Source organism: Schistocerca americana, chromosome 3, assembly GCF_021461395.2.
Source record: "Schistocerca americana isolate TAMUIC-IGC-003095 chromosome 3, iqSchAmer2.1, whole genome shotgun sequence".
Classification (NCBI taxonomy): Eukaryota; Metazoa; Arthropoda; class Insecta; order Orthoptera; family Acrididae; genus Schistocerca; species Schistocerca americana.
Window position 1 is genome coordinate 42,103,079 of NC_060121.1, and position 25,080 is coordinate 42,128,158.

Below are 25,080 nucleotides of genomic sequence, written 5' to 3' on the forward strand. Positions count from 1 at the left end.
ATATTCCTTGTAGTTTTGGAATCCATGTAGTCTCGACTGGCGTGCTTCTTACAAACTGGACTCAGAACACAAAGATGACCTCGCCCTCTACATCTACATACATACTCCGCAATCCACCATACGGTGCGTGGCGGAGGGTACCTCGTACCACAACTAGCATCATCTCTCCCTGTTCCACTCCCAAACAGAACGAGGGAAAAATGACTGCCTATACGCCTCTGTATGAGCCCTAATCTCTCTTATCTTATCTTTGTGGTCTTCCGCGAAATATAAGTTGGCGGCAGTAAAATTGTACTGCAGTCAGCCTCAAATGCTGGTTCTCTAAATTTCCTCAGTAGCGATTCACGAAAGGAACGCCTCCTTTCCTCTAGAGACTCCAACCCGATTTCCAGAAGCATTTCCGTAACACTCGCGTGACGATCAAACCTACCAGTAACAAATCTATCAGCCCGCCTCTGAATTGCTTCTATGTCCTCCCTCAATCCGACCTCATAGGGATCCCAAACGCTCGAGCAGTACTCAAGAATAGGTCGTATTAGTGTTTTATAAGCGGTCTCCTTTACAGGTGAACCACATCTTCCCAAAATTCTACCAATCAACCGAAGACGACTTATCCGCCTTCCCCACAACTGCCATTACATGCTTGTCCCACTTCACATCGCTCTGCAATGTTACGCGCAAGTACTTAATCGACGCAAGACCGCTACGGTCGCAGGTTCGAATCCTGCCTCGGGCATGGATGTTTGTGATGTCCTTAGGTTAGTTAGGTTTAACTAGTTCTAAGGGGACTAATGACCTCAGCAGTTGTGTCCCATAGTGCTCAGAGGCATTTGAACCATTTAATCGACGTGACTCTGTCAAACGCTACACTACTAATGTTCAAACATTACGGGATTCTTTTTCCTATTCATCTGCATTAATTTACAGATATCTATATTTAGAGTTAGCTGCCATTCTTTACACCAATCACAAATCCTGTCCAAGTCACCGTGTATCCTCCTACAGTCACTCAACGACGACACCTTCCCGTACACCACAGCATCATCAGCAAACAGCCGCACATTGGTATCCACCCTATCGAAAACATCAATTATGTACACAGAAAACAACAGCGGACCTACCACACTTCCCTGGGGCACTCCAGATGATACCCTCACCTCCGATCAACGCTCACCATCGTGGACAACGTACTGGGTTCTATTACTTAAGAAGTGTTCGAGCCACTCACATGTTTGGCAACCAATCCCATATGCTCGTACCTTAGGAGTCTGCAGTGGGGGCACCGATTCAAACGCTTTCCGGAAGTCAAGGAATATGGCATCCGTCTGATACCCTTCATCCATGGTTCGCAAGATACCATGTGAAAAAAGGGCGAATTGCGTTTCGCAGGAGAGATGCTTTCTAAAGTGGTGCTGATTCATGGACAGCAACTTCTCTGTCTCAAGGAAATTCACTATATTCGAACTGAGAACACGTTCGAGAATCCTGCAACAAACCGATGTTAAGGATATTGGTCTGTAATTTTGAGGATCCGTCCTTCTACCCTTTTTATATACAGGCGTCACCTGTGCTTTTTTCCAGTCGCTCGGGACTTTACGTTGGGCAAAAGATTCGCGATAAATGCTAGATAAGTAAGGAGCCAATGCAGTAGAGTACTCTCTGTAAAACCGAATTGGAATCACATCAGGACCTGGCGATTTATTTATTTTCAACCCATTCAGCTGCTTCACAACCCCGTCATTTATCTAAAAGTCTTGCTGATTTTCTATTTAAGAAAATTGTACTGTAGTAAAGCTGTCTTTGTCTACTGTTGGATGACGCGATCTAGACATTTAAGATAAATAATTAATTTACTCCTCTACTGACGCCGATTTGCGTAAGCCCCATAGCAGAGACACTGCCATAACTAAGGTGGCTGAAGATTTGAAAAGTGCCGTCGACAACAGTGGGGCCACACTATGGACAGTACTGGACTTCAGAGAAGCATTTGGTACAATCAACTTTGACATAGTCTTCACAAAAATGCGTCAGTTAACTTATTCAGATAGTCAGATGAAGCTGTCTGGAAACTACTTGTAAACAGGCAGCAACGTGTTGTCTGTGGGAATGGAAGCAAGTTCTTCGGGAATGCCCGAGTCCCTGTGCGGTGAATATTTTTAAATCTTCAGCACGAGGCAGAAAGCGAGCTTGTGCAAGAGTATGTTCGGAACTTAAAAATGACAGTTAGATGCGTATGCAGGCAAATTATTCGTGGTTATGAGGTCCGAATGAAACTACTCGCACTGCTAGGGAAGTGCATGTTGTGGCGTGTCCGTGGGCCACTTTTTTCTGACGCTGAACCCTGTACTTCAGGCTGCGCATCTCAGTGACAATCGACTGGCAGTTTTACAGGCGCCTATTTGCGAGATCACTGTGGGGATGCTGCAGACATGGGTAGTCGCCCAAGGCGCTGACTGTAGGAGCCACCTGACTCCGTTCAAATCTGCACTCGTCCCGGCCTCTGCTCGAAACACCTGTGCGGATCGTTTACCGCCAGCTCCTCCGAGTGTGTAAAAAAACTGGTGGTCCACTGTACTGAGTTGATCGTCTTCAATGACACCTGTCACAGCATAAGGAGATAGCTCAGAGTCGAATCAGATCAAGAAATGAAGACTTGTAAATAGGCTGCTTAGGTCTTTATATTGGTAACGCCACGTAGCGATCTGTATGAAAATCACTGGCTGTGCTGTGTGCAGTCTGCATGTGGTTTGCATTGTTGAAATATTCTCTATTGTAGTGTTGGGCAGCTGGATGTTAACAGCGCGTAGCGTTGCGCAGTTGGAGGTGAGCCGCCAGCAGTGGTGGATGTGGGGAGAGAGATGGCGGAGTTTTCAGAGCGGATGATCTGGATGTGTGTCCATCAGAGACAGTAAATTTGAGAGACTGGATGTCATGAACTGATATATATATTATGACTTTTGAACACTATTAAGGTAAATACATTGTTTGTTCTGTATCAAAATCTTTCATTTGCTAACTATGCCTATCAGTAGTTAGTGACTTTAGTAGTTAGAATCTTTTATTGAGCTGGCAGTATTGGCGCTCGCTGTATTGCAGTAGTTCGAGTAACGAAGATTTTTGTGGGGTAAGTGATTCATGAAAGGTATAGATTATTGTTAGTCAGGGCCATTCTTTTGTAGGGATTGTTGAAAGTCAGATTGCGTCGTGCTAAAAATGTTGTGTGTCAGTTTATTGATGATCTGAATAAGTAAAGAGAGAAATGTCTGTGCACGTTCAGTTTTGCTCAGCAGTTTCAAAATGAAATAACGTAAGGGGTTTATCAGCACAATCATTCATAAATTTTTCTCAGGGGAGGTTTCAGACTATACGATATTTGGTGAATAGACGGTACTGATGTGATTGGGCATGAAAGTTGGATGGGACTCGAGTGGTGTTTCTAACAAGCGACTAGGTACTCCACTCGCGAAGCAATGTAATTTCAGCCAGATTTATAAAATCGACTAGTGCTTCAAACTTAAGCTGTAATGAAAAGTGAAACTGGCATCTCGGTTTGGTGGCCAAAATTCATAAAACACGAATGGCTGTGGTAAAGGCGGTATGGCCTTACTTTTCTTCAATCCAGCCACTGTCCCCTGTCGCACGGGGTAGTCTTTAGGCCAGTTGAGAGGGAGGGGAGTCGCGTGAAGCAGAGAAACATGCGAGGCTGGGCGACTTACCTGCGGACTGCAGCGGGCAGAGGGCAGCAGGCAGCGTGCCACTCACCTGGAAGGAGTTGTCGCACTGGACCTCGGCGAGTGCCGGGTTGCCGTACAGCTTGAGCTCTTGCAGCGCGCCCTGCACAGTGAGGAAGAGCACCAGGTGAGTCAACATGGCGGCGGCCGCGCCACGCCCACGCAGCAGCCAGCGGCCACCTGTTGCGCCTGCACCTGCACCTGCGCCTCACTGCCCTAGCGCAACGCGCGCCGCTGCCACTCGCATCCCCTGTGGCCGCCGACCGGCTGGCTACTGTCACCAGTTCTCGTGCTCGGTGTCTGCTAAGCGTCTATTACTGCCATGCCGAGGCTATACAATTTTAATTGTGTGTGTGTGTGTGTGTGTGTGAACGAAGGCACGCGTACTTTCCTCCGGCGCGCACTGTTTACAACTGTACGACGCGAGTCCTACAACAGCAGTATTACAGTGTGCTGTGACTCGCGTCCGCTAGCCGCGTGCCGCCTCGCGTGTGGAGAGCGCGCGTGTGGGGAAGCCCGCCTCCCAGACGGCGGACGTCGAGCGCCTGACTGCCACGGGCCGGCGGCCGGCGGCGCTTATAGCCGGCGCTGCGGCCCTCCCCCGCGCCGCGGCGCCACCGTCGCGCCTCCGCGACGCTAAATACCGGCCGCCGGCCAGAGCAGCCTCAGCTGGTAGCGCGGCGCACACGGTCGCGTCCGCAGTAGAGATGGGCAAACTCGATCATCCTTGGGAACTAGTTCACTGCTGATCGTTCTTTTTTGGGATCCGTTCATTTTTACTCGTTCACCGTTCATTTGTGCTTGGTATATGCTTCTTATGAAAAACTGAAAACTAGTAGTGTAGGTGACTGAAGGACGGAGGGCACCGAGAGAGGGCACTTGCCTACCCCCTGGAGTATAGAGTTTTCATTCATTACAGAATTCTTACACATTTTTAGAAGTAATTTCTGTGATTCTGCAGAACCTCTTCTCGTTTAGCCAACTGTAGCGTTGTGTGGCTGATCGCAGGGAAATAATATAGGGTGGCGCACGGAAAACCGGCCCCGAGTACAGACTACTCGCCAATTACGGACGACGTGTTGCCCGTTACGAGCAGATACAACAAACAGACAGACAAACATGTAATAATTAGGCAGTGAAGAAATGCAAGCAACAATGGCGAAACAATCGATGACGATGTGTAGAGAGCTGGAGAAGAGAACATGAAAATCCCACGCGACTCGCATGGGCTCTAGCACATGTAGCCTTGTAAACCTGTTGGTACCTGTTTCCCAACTTAATAGACCACAAATGTCTTGTATTAAATTCTTCGTTTCGACTTCCACTACATAGCTACGCTACGTTGTAAACAATAATCGTTTACACCCTATATATACTTCACGCTGTCTCTGAGTTCGTAGGCGAAGTAGACTTTATGGAAGCATAAAATAAAATGTGGTTTTCTTATCATACTTGCGTGACACGCTTAGTAAAAATTAGCTTTCTATGTTGCATTATTAAAGTTCATGCAGCAATAGTAATAATAATTAAGTTCGCAGTAGTAAAGTTTTTGGTTTGAAAGCTCCTTCTGAACAAATGTTTTTCAGATAATAAGTGAATACGATTTTATGGCAATCTATGTCTTTTCAAATGGAGAGCCACCGCTTTTCCTACTGAACCAAAATGACCCACAACCCACTTTTTTCCCAAAGAAACCAAACTAGCAGGTAATGCAAATTGGAAACAAATGTAATGTTTTGTATATGAAAGATACACGAAAATCGTTTTATATGAATTGTCTTACAGTAAAAATTAAGCAAATTATTGAAAGTTTGTTGCTAAATCAAGTCGATGAAACCAAAAAGTATATGAATAACACAAAAAACTTGCCTTGTTATGTCTTCTGCTGTTTATCGATATAATGAAGAGAGCTGATATGCCCTTTTGTTACCTGAAAAGACGTACCTATTACGTGCAACTTAATTTTTATGTAATTAACGTAACTATAAAATACTTTTTGAATACCGGTCGTGGACGCTGAATAGCCAGAACCAAGTGGAAGAACAGTTTGGAACACATGTAAAATTGGCGACTGCAGTGAACGAAACGAACAACTGGATACTGAACTAACTAGAAGCAGTCGGCAGCGAAACTGAGACAGGTGGTCATGCGAAGAACGACGAGTGCGGCCAAGGGAGACGGAGACTGAGACGAGCACGCGACCGAGGCTGGAACGAGAACTGCCGAAGTGACCGCCGCGACCGAAGTGAACTATGAACTGATCGTTCCTCGTTCTCTGGAACTATAAGTACACCACCGCGGCCGAAGTGAACTATGAACCGATCGTTCCTCGTTCAAGGGAACTATAAGTAGACCGCCGCGACCGAAGTGAAGTATGAACCGATCGTTCCTTGGAATTCGTTCCTCGCTCCTTTCATCTTGGTGAACCGTTCCTTTGCACCAGTTCGTTCGCGAACTACCCATCTCTAGTCCACAGGCGGGGACGCCGTATCGGGAGCGCACTGCTACCGGCACGGGAAAAGTAGCCTCTACGACGGAAGCGTCGGTGAGACGCAGCCGGAATCAGTCAACTTGTGCCAGTCTCTGACAAACTGTAGGGTATCACGCAGTATCCGTGCGGGAAATTAACGGCCGCGGTCTGGTACACCGGCCAGCGCAAGAGTGGTATTCAGGCGGTTCTCCACGCTCGTTTAGGCAAATGGTGAGCTGGTTCCCAAATTCCATCCCAGACAATACGGTACAAAAACAGTTACAGTACGACCGCAAACGGAACCGAGTGCACATTACTCACAGACCGATGGCGCACAAGACTGCCCTCCCCCAAGTTACTCTGACGACTGTGACGCCTCGTACGGCATCCCGTCTCGAAGATAAATGATGAAATAAACTAGACGGGATAAACGCTAGGGAAACAAAGTAATAAGAAAAAGTTCTAGGAGTATGAAACGGAATGGTCACGTTGCAGGTGAAGCCGCTGACGATTCTACTACACTGACGCGATCGAGTCTGATGATACTTCCCACATCTTACGGGGGGAGGACGTCAAACGGGCCGACTTGGGGCAGGAGACGCACCACAGGACGTTTTAATTTCCACTGGCTATACTTTTACAAGTAAATTCATAAAACTTTGTCAGCATGACCACGAAGGAAACAGGATTCACACTCGTAGCAGCGGAAATTTAAAAACATAACAAAATAATTTTTGTTTTACATGTGAAATTTCATCATTTTTTCACTTACTATTGGCTGCATTTGTTGCTATAGGTACACTTTTCTTCATAAGTAAGAGAGACTGTTTGATGAATTTTGCACATCATACAAACCATACTCACAGGTGTCTGAAACTCTAGAATCTATTTAATTTATGAAAAAATGAATGAGCTGTTACGTTTTAAACTTTATGTTTAGAAAAAATCAAATTTTGTATTTAAGTATCTCAATTTTTACCACATTTTTTAATAGATTTGGAAAATTCTAGAGTTTCATACACCTGTAAGTATGGTTTGTATGCTGTACAAAATTCATCCAAGAATCTCTCTTACTTGTGAAGAAAAATGTACCTATAGCAACAAATGCAGCCAACAGTAAGTGAAAAAATGATGAAATTTCATATCTAAAAAAAAATTATTTTGTTGTTTTTGCACTTCCACTGCTATGAGTGTGAATCCTGGATCCTTCCTGGTCATGCTGACAAAGTTTTATGAATTTATTTGTAAAAGTATAGACAGTAGAAAATAAAATGTCCTGTGGTGCCTCTCCTGCTCCAAGTCGGCCCGTTTGACGTTCTACCCCCCCTTAAGGGGGTAGTTTGTGCTCGAGTCAGGATGGGGAAAAAGAAGAATCTACGACACCACAGATAAACAGAATCTAGGTTATATGCGCTCCGCTTTTTTTCACGCATCTCGCAACTTGTTTGATGTCATATCTCTTGCGCTACGTCTCGTACAAGTACTTTCGGCTGTGTGATGATACTGTCTGTGAAATATGTTTGCGATCAGAATAATAAATTAAAGCATCGCGCTTGATGCTGAAGTCTTACTACATGAACAGAAAAAGTGATTAACTTTTTTCCTTTCACTATTCTGTGTTAAGTGTCAGCGGAAAGAAGTTTTAACAAGGTTTGAAATCGTGTGTAAAGTTCGTTGCAAGTGATACACACTATCTCTAACTTGAATATTTGTCTTACTGTGTTACACCTTTCACTTAAGATTACACCTCTCGATGAGTTGACTATGACAGCATTTTAAATTTGGTCGATAATTGTGTGAAATACAACCAAACTTTTGTCGTCCCTGGCAGCTGTCAGAGAGGCAACTTGCAACTGGTGTCGGGTGGCCGTTCCAGCCGCCAGATGGCAGCCAAGAGCGCACCCTCCACTACAGTCTGTTCACGACTCCAGTGTTTTGCTTTTCCTGTCCCTTCCAGTTACTGTCGACTTCCACTCGCCGGAAAACCCGCATCTTTTGAATAGTTTTCTCATCGGAAGCCACTGACTCACTCCCCAAAACGAAAACGGTCAAATCAGTACACGCCGATTGTGGACTTCCCTTTTCCAGAGTCTTCGGAGACTTAATTTCAAAAACACTACGTCCAGAATGAATCTTTTACTCCGCGCTCTATTTCCGAAGCTGTTTGACAGCTGAAACTCGCGAGTCGGTACTGGATAAACCGGTCGTTAGGCGCCCTGCTCGATAGGTCGCCGGTTCAAGTCCCAGTCCAGCACACAGTCTTAACGTACCGGGACTTTTTTAAAATCCTTATTTAGCTTAGCAAAAGCATTCCTTGCTATTTTCACTGTTCTGTTTAAATCTCCTGCTATCCGTTCAGTCTTTGCTTTCAGTTACACCCTGTTTTATGGTTACATTGTTAAATTGTTCTAGTTTCTTTTCGATACGTTGGTGCCTGAATTTCAGGCATATTTTCAAGCTACTTAATTTGTTACACCATAGTATAAAGAATTATCAGAAAATATTGCAGACGTTTTCAAAACGTACAGCAATGACTGGATTGAAAAATTTGCAGCAGAAATAACTTCTAACTACACAGTGTAGTCATTGGCAGACAGTATAATCATTGGCAGTCAACCGTTTACAGACGCTCGGCTCTATTAAATGGCGTGCCGGGAATTATCCATGTTCCACAAGCTGGCCGGAATGTCTACACCAAGTGTTTGCAGCACGAAGGTGCTTTTACACATAAAAGGCATACGACATGAGCTTATAGTCTCACGTCAAATGACACCAATTTAGGAATTAGAACTGAGCTTTAAAAAACAAGATATAGTAAGTGGAGGTGAAGAAATGGAGATTTTAGAAGAAAAATACCTGCGTGAAAGCGAAATACAAAAAACTGTTGTGTAGAGAAAGGAAGCGTGTAATAATAATATAATATACTAATTTTCTTTACATTATTAATCATTTCCCTACATTGAGAAAGTAGCATCAGTGATTTGTTAACAAACTGTAAACTTCTGTCGCAGTGTCTTGTTTGTTTGTTTATGTTTCCATTTTGACAGAGTATGGATCGGTGTAAGTGATGATAAATGTATGGCACGAAATATCAATTGTTCACGTTTTCCCACTTCTGTGAATATTCCGGAACGCCATAGCACCACACACACACACACACACACACACACACACACACACACACACACACACACACACACACACAGCTAGCACGACAAAGTCGACAACTAGTACAAGCAATTAAAACTTGAAAACTCTTGACAGCGGAAATTACTTGCCGGAACGCGTATTGCACTATGCAAATTTAATAGATTGTGACAATCAGCAGCAAAAGTTGTTTCAACAAAAGTACACTATTATTTTACAGCAAAAGCATCAATTGTATCTGCATCTTGAATGTTAAGAAGAATGCCATTCACACGTATAAGGAATAAGAGTGGACTCAAAATTGAACCCTGTGAGACTCCGTTCGTGATTTCTCCCCAGTCATTAAAATTGTCTACCCTTCCGTTAGTAATTGAATTATTCAGCACGACATTTCACATCCTGTTTCTTAGGTATGATGCAAAGCAGCCGTGCATAAAGCCATCACTCCCATGAAACGTGAGTTTTTCTGAGAGAGCATCGCGATGTACAAAGTTGAATGCCTTGGAAAGATCACAAAAAATGGCAACTGACAATATTTTATTATTTAAGGCTTGTACGATTTGATGAGTGAATGTATAAACAGTTTTCTTAGTCGAGCAACCCTTCTGGAAGCCAAACCGCGATATACGAAGTAAACTGTTTCCACTTAAGAGTGAGACTACTCTCGAATACCTTACCTTTCCAAAAATTTTTGAACAAGATATCAATAAGAAAATTGGACAATAATTGCAAAATTTTGTACATGGCTGCACGTTCAGAGACTATGAATAGTTACAATTGAAAGAAAAACAGCCCTCGGTCACTATTTTTAACAAATTAACCTGGTTTCAACACTGCTAGGAGGGTCTGCTTCAGAATTTAAAACAAAAAATGGTCTATATTCTATAACATGGTCATTATTCTGTGACCATGTTATATAATATAGACCATTCTTTGTTTCAAATTCTGAAGAAGACACTCCTAACAGTGTTGAAACCAGGTTAATTCGTTAAAAATAGTGACCGAGGGCTGTTTTTCTTTCAGTTGGACAATAATTGTTTAAGTCGTCTTGTCACCTTTTCAGGGGCGATAGACATTTACGCCTGAAAACGAAACCATATGCAGTGCTGATTCACACCCATCAAGTAAGCGTCTATTTAACAAATTGGGGACTCTCGCTGAAATTTCAGTCTGTCTGTTCCCTCGCTAGTTTTCTTGTTGACACTGCGCACTGTGTAAAATGACAAACGCGCTCCTAACCATAGTTCAGGGAAACAGTGCATGTCCATTTTCGATTACCTTCCGTAAGAACCGAAGGTAGTTCTAAAACAACACCTGTTTTGAAGTCAAAGATGAAATGTTTCCTCGAGACAGATTTCTATTCTTTGCAGGCATGCCCAAAGTTCGTCCACCTGTATTTCGGTGGATGAAAACTGTACGGGTACTACTCCTGTACTGGGGAGCTGATACAGCGATGCTAATGTGATGTTCTCATTATTTCCCCTGCTGTATCAGACGAATGATGAGACTGTTCCGGGGAACAGCTTATGGCCGCCACGATCCCCGTTCTCTTCTCACTGTTAACAATGCGGCTGTAATACAGAAGTATTCTCATTTGTGTTTATTGATTTATTATTATCATTGTTTGCATTGACTTACTGTTCACCGTGACGATAAACTTTGTGTTAGGGTGCCAGTATTTCAGTGCGACACTTTCTCGGTTGGATCTGTTTAACACTTCTTCTTTGTTACACATCTAAATCCGATTTGAAAATCCGTAGTACGTTGCCTGAGATATGAAAACGGTGGCCAACTTTTACAATGTTCTAGCGTTCGTGATGGTTTGTAAATTATAGTAGAAGTGCTACTTGCTGTTCCTCGTCGTTCGTCAAACTAGCAGCTCAAGCGATGATCATGTAGCCGTGCAATTGAAACACTTGGCAAATTCTCCGTGAGAATTTTCTCCTCCTAAAGTGCAGTTCGTTGTTTCCGAGCGCGCAGTTTAACGTCTTAGTAACGGCACCTCGGTACGGTCATAGTGTCTCATTTACACAAAAATGACGCTGAGACGTCCCTGCCACTCTTACAAGGTTGGCCATCAACCTGCTGACAAGAACGTCCGTCCATCGTAGCAACCAGGAGCAGTCGATATCTCGGTGCGTAAGCACTAGCCTCCCACTGTGACGTAATCAGGAAAATGGAGGACGCAGGTTGACAAACGATGAGCACGCGAGTCGGATAGCCCTGTGACATTACCCCCGTATTAGGCCTCGGAAATATGGGAGCCATCTCCCCGATGTCGTTTCACTGGCAACTGTTGCTATCAATTTCTCTCGCAGCAATTTTTTAGCTAGCTACGCTCACTTTTTTCGTGCCTTGAAACTTGTTGTTTCGTCACACGGACACGAAAGTACATCAACCAATCATGTTCTCAGGTATTCAGGTATCTTGGCGAAGGAAGAAGTAACCAGAGGAAAAGTACTGGGAGCAGGCAAGGCAAGAAGAAGTGAAAGAGAAACTGTATCTGCGATTTTATTGCTATACTGACCATTACAATGCGAACAAATGGACTAAAACGACTTTCATATGAGGTCTGCTCCAAGTAAGAAAGAGAATTTTTGCCTCTCCAGCAATCGTAAAAAACATATATTTCAACTCAGGTTGATGAACGATTGGTAGCGCTGATGCTTTCCGAGGTCAGTGAAGGAATTCAAACATGTACTAGGGTGCTCGGAGTTCTTAGTATTTATGTGGTTAATAAATCGGATTGATTGAAAAGGTAATGCAGAATTTACCCAGGAAACACACTAAAGTGCTGGGAAGAAATGCAACACGCTCCAGGACAAGGCCATTTTATTGACAAAAAGACGTGACAAGTAGTTCATCATTGTAGGAGTATGTGTTAAGGCATTCAGACCAAATGAAATACGCAGGTCACAATAAAAAATGCCCAAAACAGTCGCATAAGTACACAGTCTATCCCCTGGTGGCAGCGCAAAAGTGTACTCTCGCATGTAAACGATGATGAAAGTGCCATGTGGCATTTTCCCAACCATCTTGAGTCTTTTATTGCGATTCGGGAATCGTTCTTGCAGTACCTGCAGAAAAAATAAGTTCCCGCATCATTATGTCCCTTTGCGTAATCAGTTGGGGAGAGATTTGGTGATTTTACTAGCCAGGGAAATTGTACACCACGAAGAGTGGGCTGCGTCGCGCCAGCCGTGTGAGAACGTGTTCTGTCCTGCTGAAAAGGCACACCACTTTCTTGTCAAAGAAATGGCAGTAGCTGGACAGCCTGTCCAGCGTACCGCGCACGGTTACTTTACCCCGCAGAAACAGCAAATGTGACCATGAGTTGTCGCCCACACCATGAATCCAGTGTGTCGTGGGCGAGCGCACTCACCAATAGGCACCTCACCAGATCCACATCCGTCACTCACGTACAGACAGGACCCGCTGCCATCACTGAAAACACCATCCGTTTCACGACACGAGAGTAGTCGTTCTTTGTAGCGACAGGTGATCTTAATCCAGCTGCAAGTGGGCTGTTTCCAGTGGTCCCTGACTACACCACAGGTGCAACATGTGCCGGGATTTCGTTCCTGGATAATATTCCGTTGACCAACGCTGCTCGCGCAGTAAGCCTATCTTGAAGTGAGTCTGACCTATGCGGACGTCTGGAGCCTTATCTACAGGTGTGGCAACGTTCCACAGACAACTGTGGAAAGCAGCGACACGCCAGCGATACACCATGCCCAACATGTGCGGCAATCGGTCGATACGTCCTTCCAGCCTACCTCTGGCTCACACTGCGAACCCATTCAAATGGCTACAGTAGTTCAAAAAGAAATACGTAATCGTCGGTGGGGCTTGGTTGTACTCTACCTCTGAACAGACACGCCTCCCGAGTGCCGACTGATCGCCCAACTGGATCACTCGACTCTATGACTCGTCAGTATGCACCGTATTACACACAGGTGCCACTGAACGCATTCTACAGAAGGTAGGTGATGACCGGTTTGAGTATTACTGAACCAATTCGATTCTGTACCGCCGGCCGGGGTGGCCGAGCGGTTCTGTGCGCTACAATCTGGAACCGCGCGACCGCTACGGTCCCAGGTTCGAATCCTGCCTCGGGAATGGGTGTGTGTGATGTCCTTAGGTTAGTTAGGTTTAAGTAGTTCTAAGTTCTAGGGGATTGATGACCTCAGTCCCATAGTGCTCAGAGCCATTTGAACATTTTTTTTTTTTATTCTGTACCTTCCCTTTAGTTATTCCATCTACCTATCCAACTTTCAACAGTCTTATGTAGCACCACATTTAGAAAGCTTCTATTCTTCTCTTCTCCACTTCCTCAAAAGGCTACGCTCCGTACAGAAAAGATTTGCTGACACTTAAGTTTGCATTCTATGTTGACAAGTTGCTCATTTTGACGAACGCATTCCTTGTTACTGTCAGTCTGCATTTTATATCCTTTCTACGTCGGGATCGTCAGTTATTTTCCTGTCCAAATGGCAAAACTCATCTACTATTTTTAGTGTTTCCTTTCCTAAACTAAATCCCTTAGCATCGCCTGCTTTAATTCCACTGTATTCCATTACCGTTCATCAAGTTTTGTTGATTTTCATCTTGCAATCTCTTTTCAAGCCAGCACCCATTCCGTTCAGCCGCTCTAACATCTTCTTTTCTCTCTCTGAAAAAAATTACAGTGTCATCGACAAGACTTAAAAAGATTTTATTCCTTCTCCCCGAACTTTAACCCCCATTTCTTTACTGCTTGCTCAATGTACAGACTGCACAGCATCGCCGAGAGGCTACAACCATACCTCACCGTTATTTCAAGCACTGTTTCCCTTTCAAATCCTCTGACTCTTATAACTGCATCCTGCTTTCTGCACAACTGGTACAAACTTTCCGCTCCCTGTATTTTACCCCTCCTACCTTCACGGTTTCAAAGAGCCCATTCCAGTCAAGACTGCCGGCCGCTGTGGCCGAGTGGTTCTAGGCACTTCAGTTCGGAACCGCGCTGCTGCTACGGTCGCAGGTTCGAATCGTGCCTCGGGCATGGATATGTGTGATGTCCTTAGGTTAGTTGGGTTTAAGTACACTCCTGGAAATGGAAAAAAGAACACATTGACACCGGTGTGTCAGACCCACCATACTTGCTCCGGACACTGCGAGAGGGCTGTACAAGCAATGATCACAAGCACGGCACAGCGGACACACCAGGAACCGCGGTGTTGGCCGTCGAATGGCGCTAGCTGCGCAGCATTTGTGCACCGCCGCCGTCAGTGTCAGCCAGTTTGCCGTGGCATACGGAGCTCCATCGCAGTCTTTAACACTGGTAGCATGCCGCGACAGCGTGGACGTGAACCGTATGTGCAGTTGACGGACTTTGAGCGAGGGCGTATAGTGGGCATGCGGGAGGCCGGGTGGACGTACCGCCGAATTGCTCAACACGTGGGGCGTGAGGTCTCCACAGTACATCGATGTTGTCGCCAGTGGTCGGCGGAAGGTGCACGTGCCCGTCGACCTGGGACCGGACCGCAGCGACGCACGGATGCACGCCAAGACCGTAGGATCCTACGCAGTGCCGTAGGGGACCGCACCGCCACTTCCCAGCAAATTAGGGACACTGTTGCTCCTGGGGTATCGCCGAGGACCATTCGCAACCGTCTCCATGAAGCTGGGCTACGGTCCCGCACACCGTTAGGCCGTCTTCCGCTCACGCCCCAACATCGTGCAGCCCGCCTCCAGTGGTGTCGCGACAGCCGTGAATGGAGGGACGAATGGAGACGTGTCGTCTTCAGCGATGAGAGTCGCTTCTGCCTTGGTGCCAATGATGGTCGTATGCGTGTTTGGCGCCGTGCAGGTGAGCGCCACAATCAGGATTGCATACGACCGAGGCACACAGGGCCAACACCCGGCATCATGGTGTGGGGAGCGATCTCCTACACTGGCCGTACACCACTGGTGATCGTCGAGGGGACACTGAATAGTGCACGGTACATCCAAACCGTCATCGAACCCATCGTTCTACCATTCCTAGACCGGCAAGGGAACTTGCTGTTCCAACAGGACAATGCACGTCCGCATGTATCCCGTGCCACCCAACGTGCTCAGAAGGTTTAAGTCAACTACCCTGGCCAGCAAGATCTCCGGATCTGTCCCCCATTGAGCATGTTTGGGACTGGATGAAGCGTCGTCTCACGCGGTCTGCACGTCCAGCACGAACGCTGGTCCAACTGAGGCGCCAGGTGGAAATGGCATGGCAAGCCGTTCCACAGGACTACATCCAGCATCTCTACGATCGTCTCCATGGGAGAATAGCAGCCTGCATTGCTGCGAAAGGTGGATATACACTGTACTAGTGCCGACATTGTGCATGCTCTGTTGCCTGTGTCTATGTGCCTGTGGTTCTGTCAGTGTGATCATGTGATGTATCTGACCCCAGGAATGTGTCAATAAAGTTTCCCCTTCCTGGGACAATGAATTCACGGTGTTCTTATTTCAATTTCCAGGAGTGTAGTTCTAAGTCTAGGGGACTGATGATCTTAGATGTTAGGTCCCATAGCACTAAGAGAGAGAGCCAGTCAACACTGCCAAAAACTCTCTCTAAATCTACGATTCATATAAACGTTTGTTTGACTCGCTTCGGTCTGTCTTCTAACATTGAAAGTTTACTTAAATTAACATCTCAAAAACGAACAATTTTTCGGACAAATGTCCATTTCATATTTTTCTTTATGTGAGGGTTGTACCCATAATAACTATAAAAAGTGCCTATGATTCGTACAGTATGCCTGGAAAAGTGTCTACCATACGACCAGTACGTCTACAAAAGTGTCTATATTACAGCAACCGCAGGTGATCCTACAAACAGAGAATGAACTAAAAAATTAATAAACATGTTGGTGTCGGTAACTAGCCAGAAGAGAATGATTTTACGCCAACAGGCATTCCCAGGAGTACGAAACAGTACCTCTGTATTGTAACAAGACCTCGTGAATGTGATGAGTCTGATTTCAAGGCCTTTCTTACATGAAATAATGGGGATACAATTTTTCATTTCTGATGAGATATAAATTCTGGTTACTATTACCTTAAACCTATCTGCTATAACTTTGAACGTAATTAGTTTACCGCAGGAAGGTGGATCGTTCTGAACGGGAAACTGTAATGTGCCCGAGGGGAACCGGATCACCGGGGCCCATCTCACGGCCGAATGACTTAATTAAAGTGCGGCCCTGACGGAGGAGCCCCCAGCTCATTGTGCGCCTCGCTATCTGACACAGCGGGCTCCGGTAACAGCCGGCGGAGCAGCTACATTCATCCATCTGCCCCCGAGCTGACACACGGCGGAAGGCGCCGGGAGAAAGGTGACGCAGAACTACCCGGGCGCACGCTGCTGGCCGTTTCTGCACACGGTCGCGAGTCGCGGAGTCTCAAGAAAGCCGAGGAGGTAGAGTTTAATGCGTGAGTGCAGGGCCCAGTGACAGAATAATGTTAGTGATCTCAACTCTAAAGCACTGCTGCCTAAGAAAAGAAATACGAGTGTACTGAATGTCACAATATGTGAGCTATTTTTTTTTTCCAAGATCTGATCGGCCGTGAAATGAAAACCACAATGAAAACCCAGTGAAGCTCTGCCCAGATGTATTGCATAGTGCCTGTAGTATGCCCGTCAATCGTGTCATGTCGCAGTTTTCAGTTGTGAGCGCACAATGGGCACGTATAGATGTTAAGAAATCCTTTAAAATGGGTGTCGCTTGATTCCATGCAGCCCCCATAACGTAACTGTCGTGAGTTTCCTTCATCGTGACAATTCTCTGCTGCACACTGCAGCCGGCCGCTATGGACCAGTGGTTCTACGCGCTTCAGCCCGGCACCGCGCTGCTGCTACGGTCGCAGGTTCGAATCCTGCCTCTGGCAGTCGTCCTTCTGTAAATGCCTGTAATGCAATGGGCTCTACATGTGAAGAAAGAGGAAGGAGTCACCGGGTGCCATGTCAGTATAATACACAGGAGGCCGTAAAAATTGCAGAGTACGAACAGTGGCACTCTCGTGAAGAAAAAACGCAGCCTTTAGTGAACTACCCACGCCCTTCAGTCTTGACTGCACCCAGTAGCCTCGTTACGAGGTGCTGCTGTGGTAGTTTGTCACGTCCGGACATAATCTGTTAACACCACACAACGGCAGTCCCAAAAACACTCTATATCGTGTGCCCGATGATGATTGGACCTTCCAGGGGCGGTCAATCCACATATTTTCACTGCTCGTTTTGACGGTTTTTCTCGGAGACCCACCGCTCGCCCACGGTAATTAGCCTGACGAAGCAGGCAACTCCATTTGGCTAACACTGCCGCAACATTTCTTCTGCAGTGTCGGTCTGGCATGCTTTTTCAGTGTTTGTCACTTTCAATATGTCGTGTAAGATGTTGAGAACTAACCCGTAACTGCCGTGCGGTTCTAGGCACTGCAGTCCGGAACCGCGGGACTGCTACGGTCGCAGGTTCGAATCCTGCCTCGGGCATCGACGTGTGTGATGTCCTTAGGTTAGTTAGGTTTAAGTAGTTCTAAGTCTAGGGGACTGATGGTTGGTTGGTTGGTTGGTTGGGGAAGGAGACCAGACAGCGTGGTCATCGGTCTCATCGTATTAGGGAAGGATGGGGAAGGAAGTCGGCCGTGCCCTTTCAGAGGAACCATCCCGGCATTTGCCTGGAGTGATTTAGGGAAATCACGGAAAACCTGAATCAGGATGGCCAGACGCGGGATTGAACCGTCGTCCTCCCGAATTCGAGTCCAGTGTCTAACCACTGCGCCACCTCGCTCGGTAGGGGGACTGATGACCTCAGATGTTAAGTCCCATAGTGCGCACAGCCATTTGAACCATATTTTGCACACTGGAGGTGCAATGAAGACGCTGCTACAGCGTTTTTAATGGGAAGAGTTTGGTCACCCACCGTAAGGCCCGGACGTTGCTCCCTCTGGTTTTCTTCTCTGGCTATAAAAGCAGCATTTTCGTGCAGACAACGAGCCACAAACCAACGTAGGGAATTTGCGGAAACCACATGCGGCTGGCTTCTGCGACGAGGTAACTGGAAAGTCGGCACCATGTTACGACAAATCTCTTAGTCGGAGTACGACTACGTACAGAAGTAACTGGACGTTGTAGCTAAATGTTCCAAATTAAATATTTTTAATTTTCACTGTTGATTCCATTCCGCGGCCGATCAGAGGTTGAGAAAAAAGAAATAGCCCTCGTATAAATGACCTAGTGCGTAACGTCGACAGTGTCGTGAGGCTTTTCGCGGATGATGGTGCTGTACACAGAAAAGCTGCTCGTGCACACACACAGGAACGCCATAAATGAAAGCTCGGTATCTTATTTTGGAAAATATGTAGCAGATTTTTGGGCCAAATATAGAAGAAACACCGATAAAGCAGAGCTAGTTAACGAAACAGCGGCTTTCCAAATGATGAAGAGCACTGGCACATCATGCCATTAGGATATTGTAACGATTTTTTTCTTCCAAGTATCTGTTATCGAAACACCGAAATAGCTCTCAGGATTTTGACTGAAGTATCTTGTCAAAGCAGTTTCAGAAAATTAAAGGTGATAAAAAATAGTTAAGGTCCAGTATAGGTGAAGCAGATCGTTAAACTCAGCTATTTCGTCATAAGAATAGGACACAGCTGGTAAATTTCTCGTTGACACAATCAAAGAGTTTGCCTCGCTCAAAGCAAGGAAATGGAAAGGAAAACTACAATAGAAACACACGTCTTAGAAACGAATGTGTTTTCAGCGGTTAACAAAAGCCTCTTTTTTCTTATTTACAGTTAATAATTTATGTACTATTAGTAATATATGAAGAGCAAATAAAATCTCTTCTTTATTAAGCTATTGTTGTTGTTGTTGCTACTGTCTTCAGTCCGAAGACTGGATTGATGCAGTTCTCCGTCCTATTATATCCTGTACAAGCCTCTTCAACTCTGAATAACTACTGCAATTTACATCTTTCTGGATATGGTTACTGTATTCACATCTTTTTCTTCCTGTACGATTTTTAGCCCCCACATTTTCCTCCAGTTCTAAATCGATGATCCCTCGATGTCTCAGAACGTATCCTATCAACGGATCCCTTCTTCCAGTCACGTTGTGCCACAAATTTCTTTTGTACCCAACTCTATTCTTGCCTCTCATTAGTTCTGTGATCTACCCATCTAATCGTCGTCATTCTTCTGTAGCGCCACATTTCAAAAGCTTAATTTTCTTCTTGTCTAAACTGTTTATCGTCCATGCTGTGGTAACACTACATACAAACAGTTTCAGAAAAGACTTGCTAGTACTTAACTCTACACTCATGATCCAGAACATTGGGACCACCTGCTTACTATCTTGTTTGTCCGTCTTTGGAACGAAATACATCGATGATTCTGCGTGTCAGGGGTCCGACAGTTTGTTGGTAGGTTTGTGAAGGTATGTGGCATTAAGTGTCTACGCAGAGTTCATGTGATTCGCGTAGATAACGATCCGCTGATTTGCGTACGCGGTGATGGCACCCAATAGCGACACAAATAGGTTCCACAGAATTTACATCACGCGAATTTGGTCGCCGAAACATCAACGTGAGTTCACTATAACGCTCCTCAAACCACTGTAGCACAGTTTTCTGGCTCCGAGACACGGGCTGTTATACTGCTGGAAGATGTGACCGCCGTCGTAGCAGACTTCAAGCATGAAGGGATACACGTGGTTCGCAGCTGTCAGCGTGTCTTCGGTTACTACCACAGGTCTCATGCAAGAACAAGAGAATGTCTCCCGCGGCATAATACTGCTCCCATCAGCCTGCGTCCGTGGTGCGCTGCACGTTTCGAGCCGCAGTTCATCTCGATGTCGGCGTTTGTGGAGACGACCCTCGACCTAGTGTAGCAAAAATGTGATTCGCCGAAAGAGCCGACAAATTTCCATTGATCGACGGTCGAATCCCGATGGTCCCGTGACCACTGCGAATTGACGATGTCGTTGGGTCAACATGTGGACACGTAGGGATGGTCTGCTACGAAGCTCCATGTTCAGCAATGTACGATGAACGTTGTGCTCCGAAACTCTTTCGCATGCACCAGCATTGTGCTCTTTCAGCAGAGATGCCACACATCACCCATATACCTACTTTACAGAGCAGACAAACCTCTGAACCCCACGTTCTGTGAAAAGTCGTGCACGTGCAACCACTTAGCGCCTAGTGATACTTTCACTGGGCTTTTACCTCTTTCTGTAGATGCTAACGACAGTAGCACGCGAACATTCGACTTGCTTCGTTAAGGTGACCCCCGTGCATGTCTGCTCCGCTTACATACATCTGTTACCGCGTCACGTGCACATCAACGCCACCAGACGGCATCCAGCGTCCTAGTTGGCAGTCAGTGATCATAATGTTTTGGCTTGTCAGAGGGTATCTGACCGTCCACGTCTCACTTCCATACATCGTTACACTCCTTACAAATACTTTCAGAAAGGACTTCCTGACGCTTAAATCTATACTCGATGTTACTAAATTTGTCCTCTTGAGAAACGCTTTTCTAGCCATTGCCAGTATACATTTTAGAAACACTCTGTCGGCCGTCATCAGTTAATTTGGTGCCAAAATAGCAAAACTCATCTACCACTATAAGTGTCTCGTTTCTAAATGTAATTTCCTGAGCGTCATCTGATTTAATTCGAGTACATTTCATTATTCTTGTTTTGCTTTTGTGCATCTCCTTTCGAGACAGTGTCTACTCCGTTTAACAAGCTGCCTCTGACAGAAATACAGTGTAATCGGAAAATCTCAAAGTTTCTGTTTCTTCTCCATGATCTGAAATACATACTCCAAGTTTTTCTTTTGATTCCTTCACTGTTTGCTCAATGTACAGGTTGAATAACTTTGGGGACAGGCTACAGCCCTGTTTCACTCCCTCCTCAACCAATGGTTCCCTTTCGTGCCCCCCGTCTCTTGTAACTGCGGTCTGGTTTCTGTACAAGTTGTAAACAGCCTTTCGCTTCCCATATTGTACCCCTTTGTTATAAATCAGTGTATAGTAGCTGCCATGAACAATAAGACACAGATTATGTTTTAGTGCAAACTGTTTTAACAAGTTACGCCATTTGTTATTTATTTGCTACGATGTTACATTTAACTTCTTGTATACTTATGTTTCATCTAGATAGCGCATTTAACTAACATTATATTGTTAAATCTACGCTTAAAATAACAAAAAAATTTCCTTAAGCTGTGTAGAAAAAATTGCAAAACCGCGTTTTTGGGGGGAGGGAGAGTGAGGGGACGGCGCATGTTTGGCTGTTCCGCCAAAGGCGCAGGATCACCTCGCTATGGCGCGGTGCAGCCGGACACCTCGCAACACACATCACGTACCTCCTCGAAGCACACTCTAGGTGTGCTCATCCACAAATGAAAACATTCGCAACCTCCGCCACTGAAACAAACTACCTGTGCACAATTCAGTGCCGTCTTGCTTTAAAGAAGCAGCCCAAACGCTTCCTTCTGTCCTCCTTACAATGCGTTTTACCAAAACTTAACGTATGTGGCCAATTTTCCCTTTGTCAAGCAGTGTAGCAAATGCTCCAACCTTCTCCCATTTACGCGCCTACTTCCTTACATTTCTCCTATCTTCAAGATTTTGTGCTTCTATCTGTTCCCATTCCTTTTCTCACATCCACCGCTGCTGGTGCTCATTGTTTAAATCTGTATTCCTGCAAATTGTCTTTATTGCTGTACTCCCCATGAACGACTATGTTTACGTTTTCTCTTCCTGCATTATATAAATCAATAAATGTTTGATAATGCTGCAAATTAATTTAACTTGAAGCCATATTATCATGATCAGCGTAAGGAGCAATAATATGTAGGTTGGCACATGGCTGGTTATACGCAGGAGATGCTAGTATTGCTAGCCGGCCGGGGTGGCCGAGCGGTTCTAGGCCCTACAGTCTGGAACCGCGCGACCATTACGGTCGCTGGTTCGAATGCTGCCTCGGGCATGGATGTGTGTAATGTCCTTAGGTTAGTTAGGTTTAAGTAGTTCTAAGTTCTAGGGGACTGATGACCTTTGAAGTTAGGTCTCATAGCGCTCAGAGCTAGTATTGCTAGGTTCAACGAATCAAAAATAGAACTAAAAATAAATTGAAATATAGCACTCCCGTTTCAGTTCAGGTGCTAAAGGTGACAACGTAGGCCAGCATTCAACTGTAAGGTCACCGTGAGCTGCTGGGGTTACTGCCGCGGCGTACCTGTCGTTAACACCCTGGGTGTGTATTCTGAGATGGCGACGGGGCCCCAGTTAAGTGATGGAAACAGGCGTCCTTCGGCACGCTACGTGTCCCCGGTCACGCCAGGCTGTATCGGAGGCGACAGCCGTTAACATTTTCGTGTCACTCCCTGCCAAGATACCGGCCCGTTATCCGCAAAGGGGTGGCACATATTTCAGGCGGTTTCCGGGAGCGCGTGTTTGGGGTGTACCCGGCAGGTAGCGGGCCAGGGCTGTGATGGCCGCCGACGATACGACTGCAGCGGGGGCGGGCGGCCCGCGTTTTGGGCCCGCTCTGTTTTTGTCGGACGGACCGCTATCTAAATAGCGCGCCGCACGGTAGCTTCGGAACAGGGCGGATAGGTTCCCCGGCCGCGCTTAATGCTCGATTGTTCGTCTGCCGCGGCGAGGGCCATCGCGATAGGAGCGCAGCGCCCGCTGCCAGCTGGTCGCGCAAGAAGCGACGATTTAGAGGGCGGCGCGTACCTTCAGGGAGGTGTGTGCGGAGGCGCCCCAGGGCACAACGGCGCTTCCTGCTCCGGCGAACCTGTCCGTGACCGGTTTTGCACGGGACCAGACTGACAAACACCCAAGTTACGGATGACAATCCTGAAGAACATACACAGGGTGTTCACAACTCCTCTTACAGGCTTCTACGTCCTAGAAGTTGTACAGGGGGTTATAGTTAAATTCTTTTATCTTGGCGGTTCGCAGTTTATGAAGTAAAGCAACCACGGCCGCATTGACCCTTTCGCTGCTACGGAGACGTGCTCCCCGCATTCCGCGCTGTGCGCGATTTTGTCATCACTGCACTGCACGCCTGTGCAGACACGTGGTGTTCCGACTGATTTAACACACTTATCATTCGATTTCAAAAAACTATTTGGCCCAAAAATTTGATTTTTACACATCTTCTTGACTGATACCTTCCCCCCATAAATGACTTAATTTTGTTTCGATGTTCAACGCAGTTATTGTGCAGCATTAAATGTAGTAAACAATTGCACGAAATTTTGAAGAGTTTGCAGAGGAAAAAGTCCATAGCGTATACTTACCGTATGGTCGATTTTAGTTGCCACTAGAAATTTCAAAAAATTACATTCGAACGAATAAAATTTGTGAATTAAGACCCTTCGATATTGTTTTTAAATAAAGAAAAATGTAGCACCGATCAAGGCTAGAACTCGGAACCTTTCGGTTAGCAGCCAAACACTTTAACCATTTTTTTTCTTTTTTTGTTCGTTATTGATCGTTGTGTTTGGTCATTGCGGACGTCGCAAGACATCCTGTTCAAGTTCTGTGTTTTATCCCTCCACTCAGTTTTTTTATTACAGAGGCCAACCGGCTCTCTGAGACCATTAGGCTAACGCAGCTCGTCATGTAATAGGCCTCCTGGAGGACTTTAAACTATCACGCAAAATACCGACAAACACTTTTGGTATGACTATGAATTACGTTTCGTCGAAGTACAATATGAAATGAACAGTTGCCGCTGTTCTTTATTGCGAAAAAGCGGTTAGTGAGAATCATACAAACACCTTTCCTTGCTATTGCCTGAATTAGGAGGCTTATTGCTTGTTTGGTTTAACTAATTAATAGAATATGAAGCAATTGGTAAAAGAATGCTTTTTACAAACTTTGTATAAAAGAAATTCTGCTATCAAGACATTGCTTTTGTCCAATTACTTTATTTACGACTGAACGTTTCTAAAACTGAAGACACTCGTCCGTGCTCTGCACTGCAGTCGAGCTTTGGCAACATCGTTCTCTGTTCATTGGCTGACTGCGTTTCGTGACGTCAGATGCGCAAAACAAACCTAAACTCGGCCGCCCTCGTAAATGACGCGCACTTTAGTAGTTTTGGTAAGCAACTCTTGTCCGTTTGGATGTAAAATAAATCTGAAGATGGGATCCCTTTCAAAGTTCTCGCTCCACGGTACGCACACCAACTCAGGAGAAGGCGCCGCCGTCACAGCCCTTGATGCAGTTATGACGTCTCACACTACTTTGGTCCGACTGCTACAACGGCGGCGAGAATCCGGTGCGCCCGCAACTGGGAGGAAGCAACCAGTGCAAGAGTCTGAGGATGCACCGCGCCCTCCGCTGTGGTGCGGGGGAGTCGTTCGCCACGTGGCAGCCAACGGCACTCCAAACACCGGCCGCGCCGCGCAGTTCCGCAGAGCGCACGCGTCACAGCTCGCGGTCTCCGCTGTGTGCGTTTCGTGGCGCGGGAGATCTAAAAGTGAACCAGTCTTCAAAAGTATTTGAGACAGAAGCGACACATTGCCAGCCATGTGTTTCATCTATCAAGTCCTCTCTACGACCACTAGAAGTCCGTAATAGGAACTGCGAACACCCTGTCTACTAAGTACATCCTTAAAAACTGGAGAAGGAAATTTTAAAGCGTAGGAGTAGGAAACGAGAATGCACACCATGTGCTGTTTT

At 45.9% G+C, this 25,080-nt stretch overlaps 1 protein-coding gene across 1 annotated transcript in view; it reads right to left on the reverse strand.

Annotated features, from left to right (window-relative positions):
- Nucleotides 1–25,080, reverse strand: part of LOC124607003 (collagen alpha-1(XVIII) chain-like) — a 939,249-nt gene that overhangs the window by 537,684 nt on the left and 376,485 nt on the right. The window contains exon 2 of the mRNA XM_047139151.1: nucleotides 3,763–3,834. The gene's annotated coding sequence lies outside the window, so the exon portion shown is untranslated. The remainder of the gene's footprint in view (nucleotides 1–3,762; nucleotides 3,835–25,080) is intronic.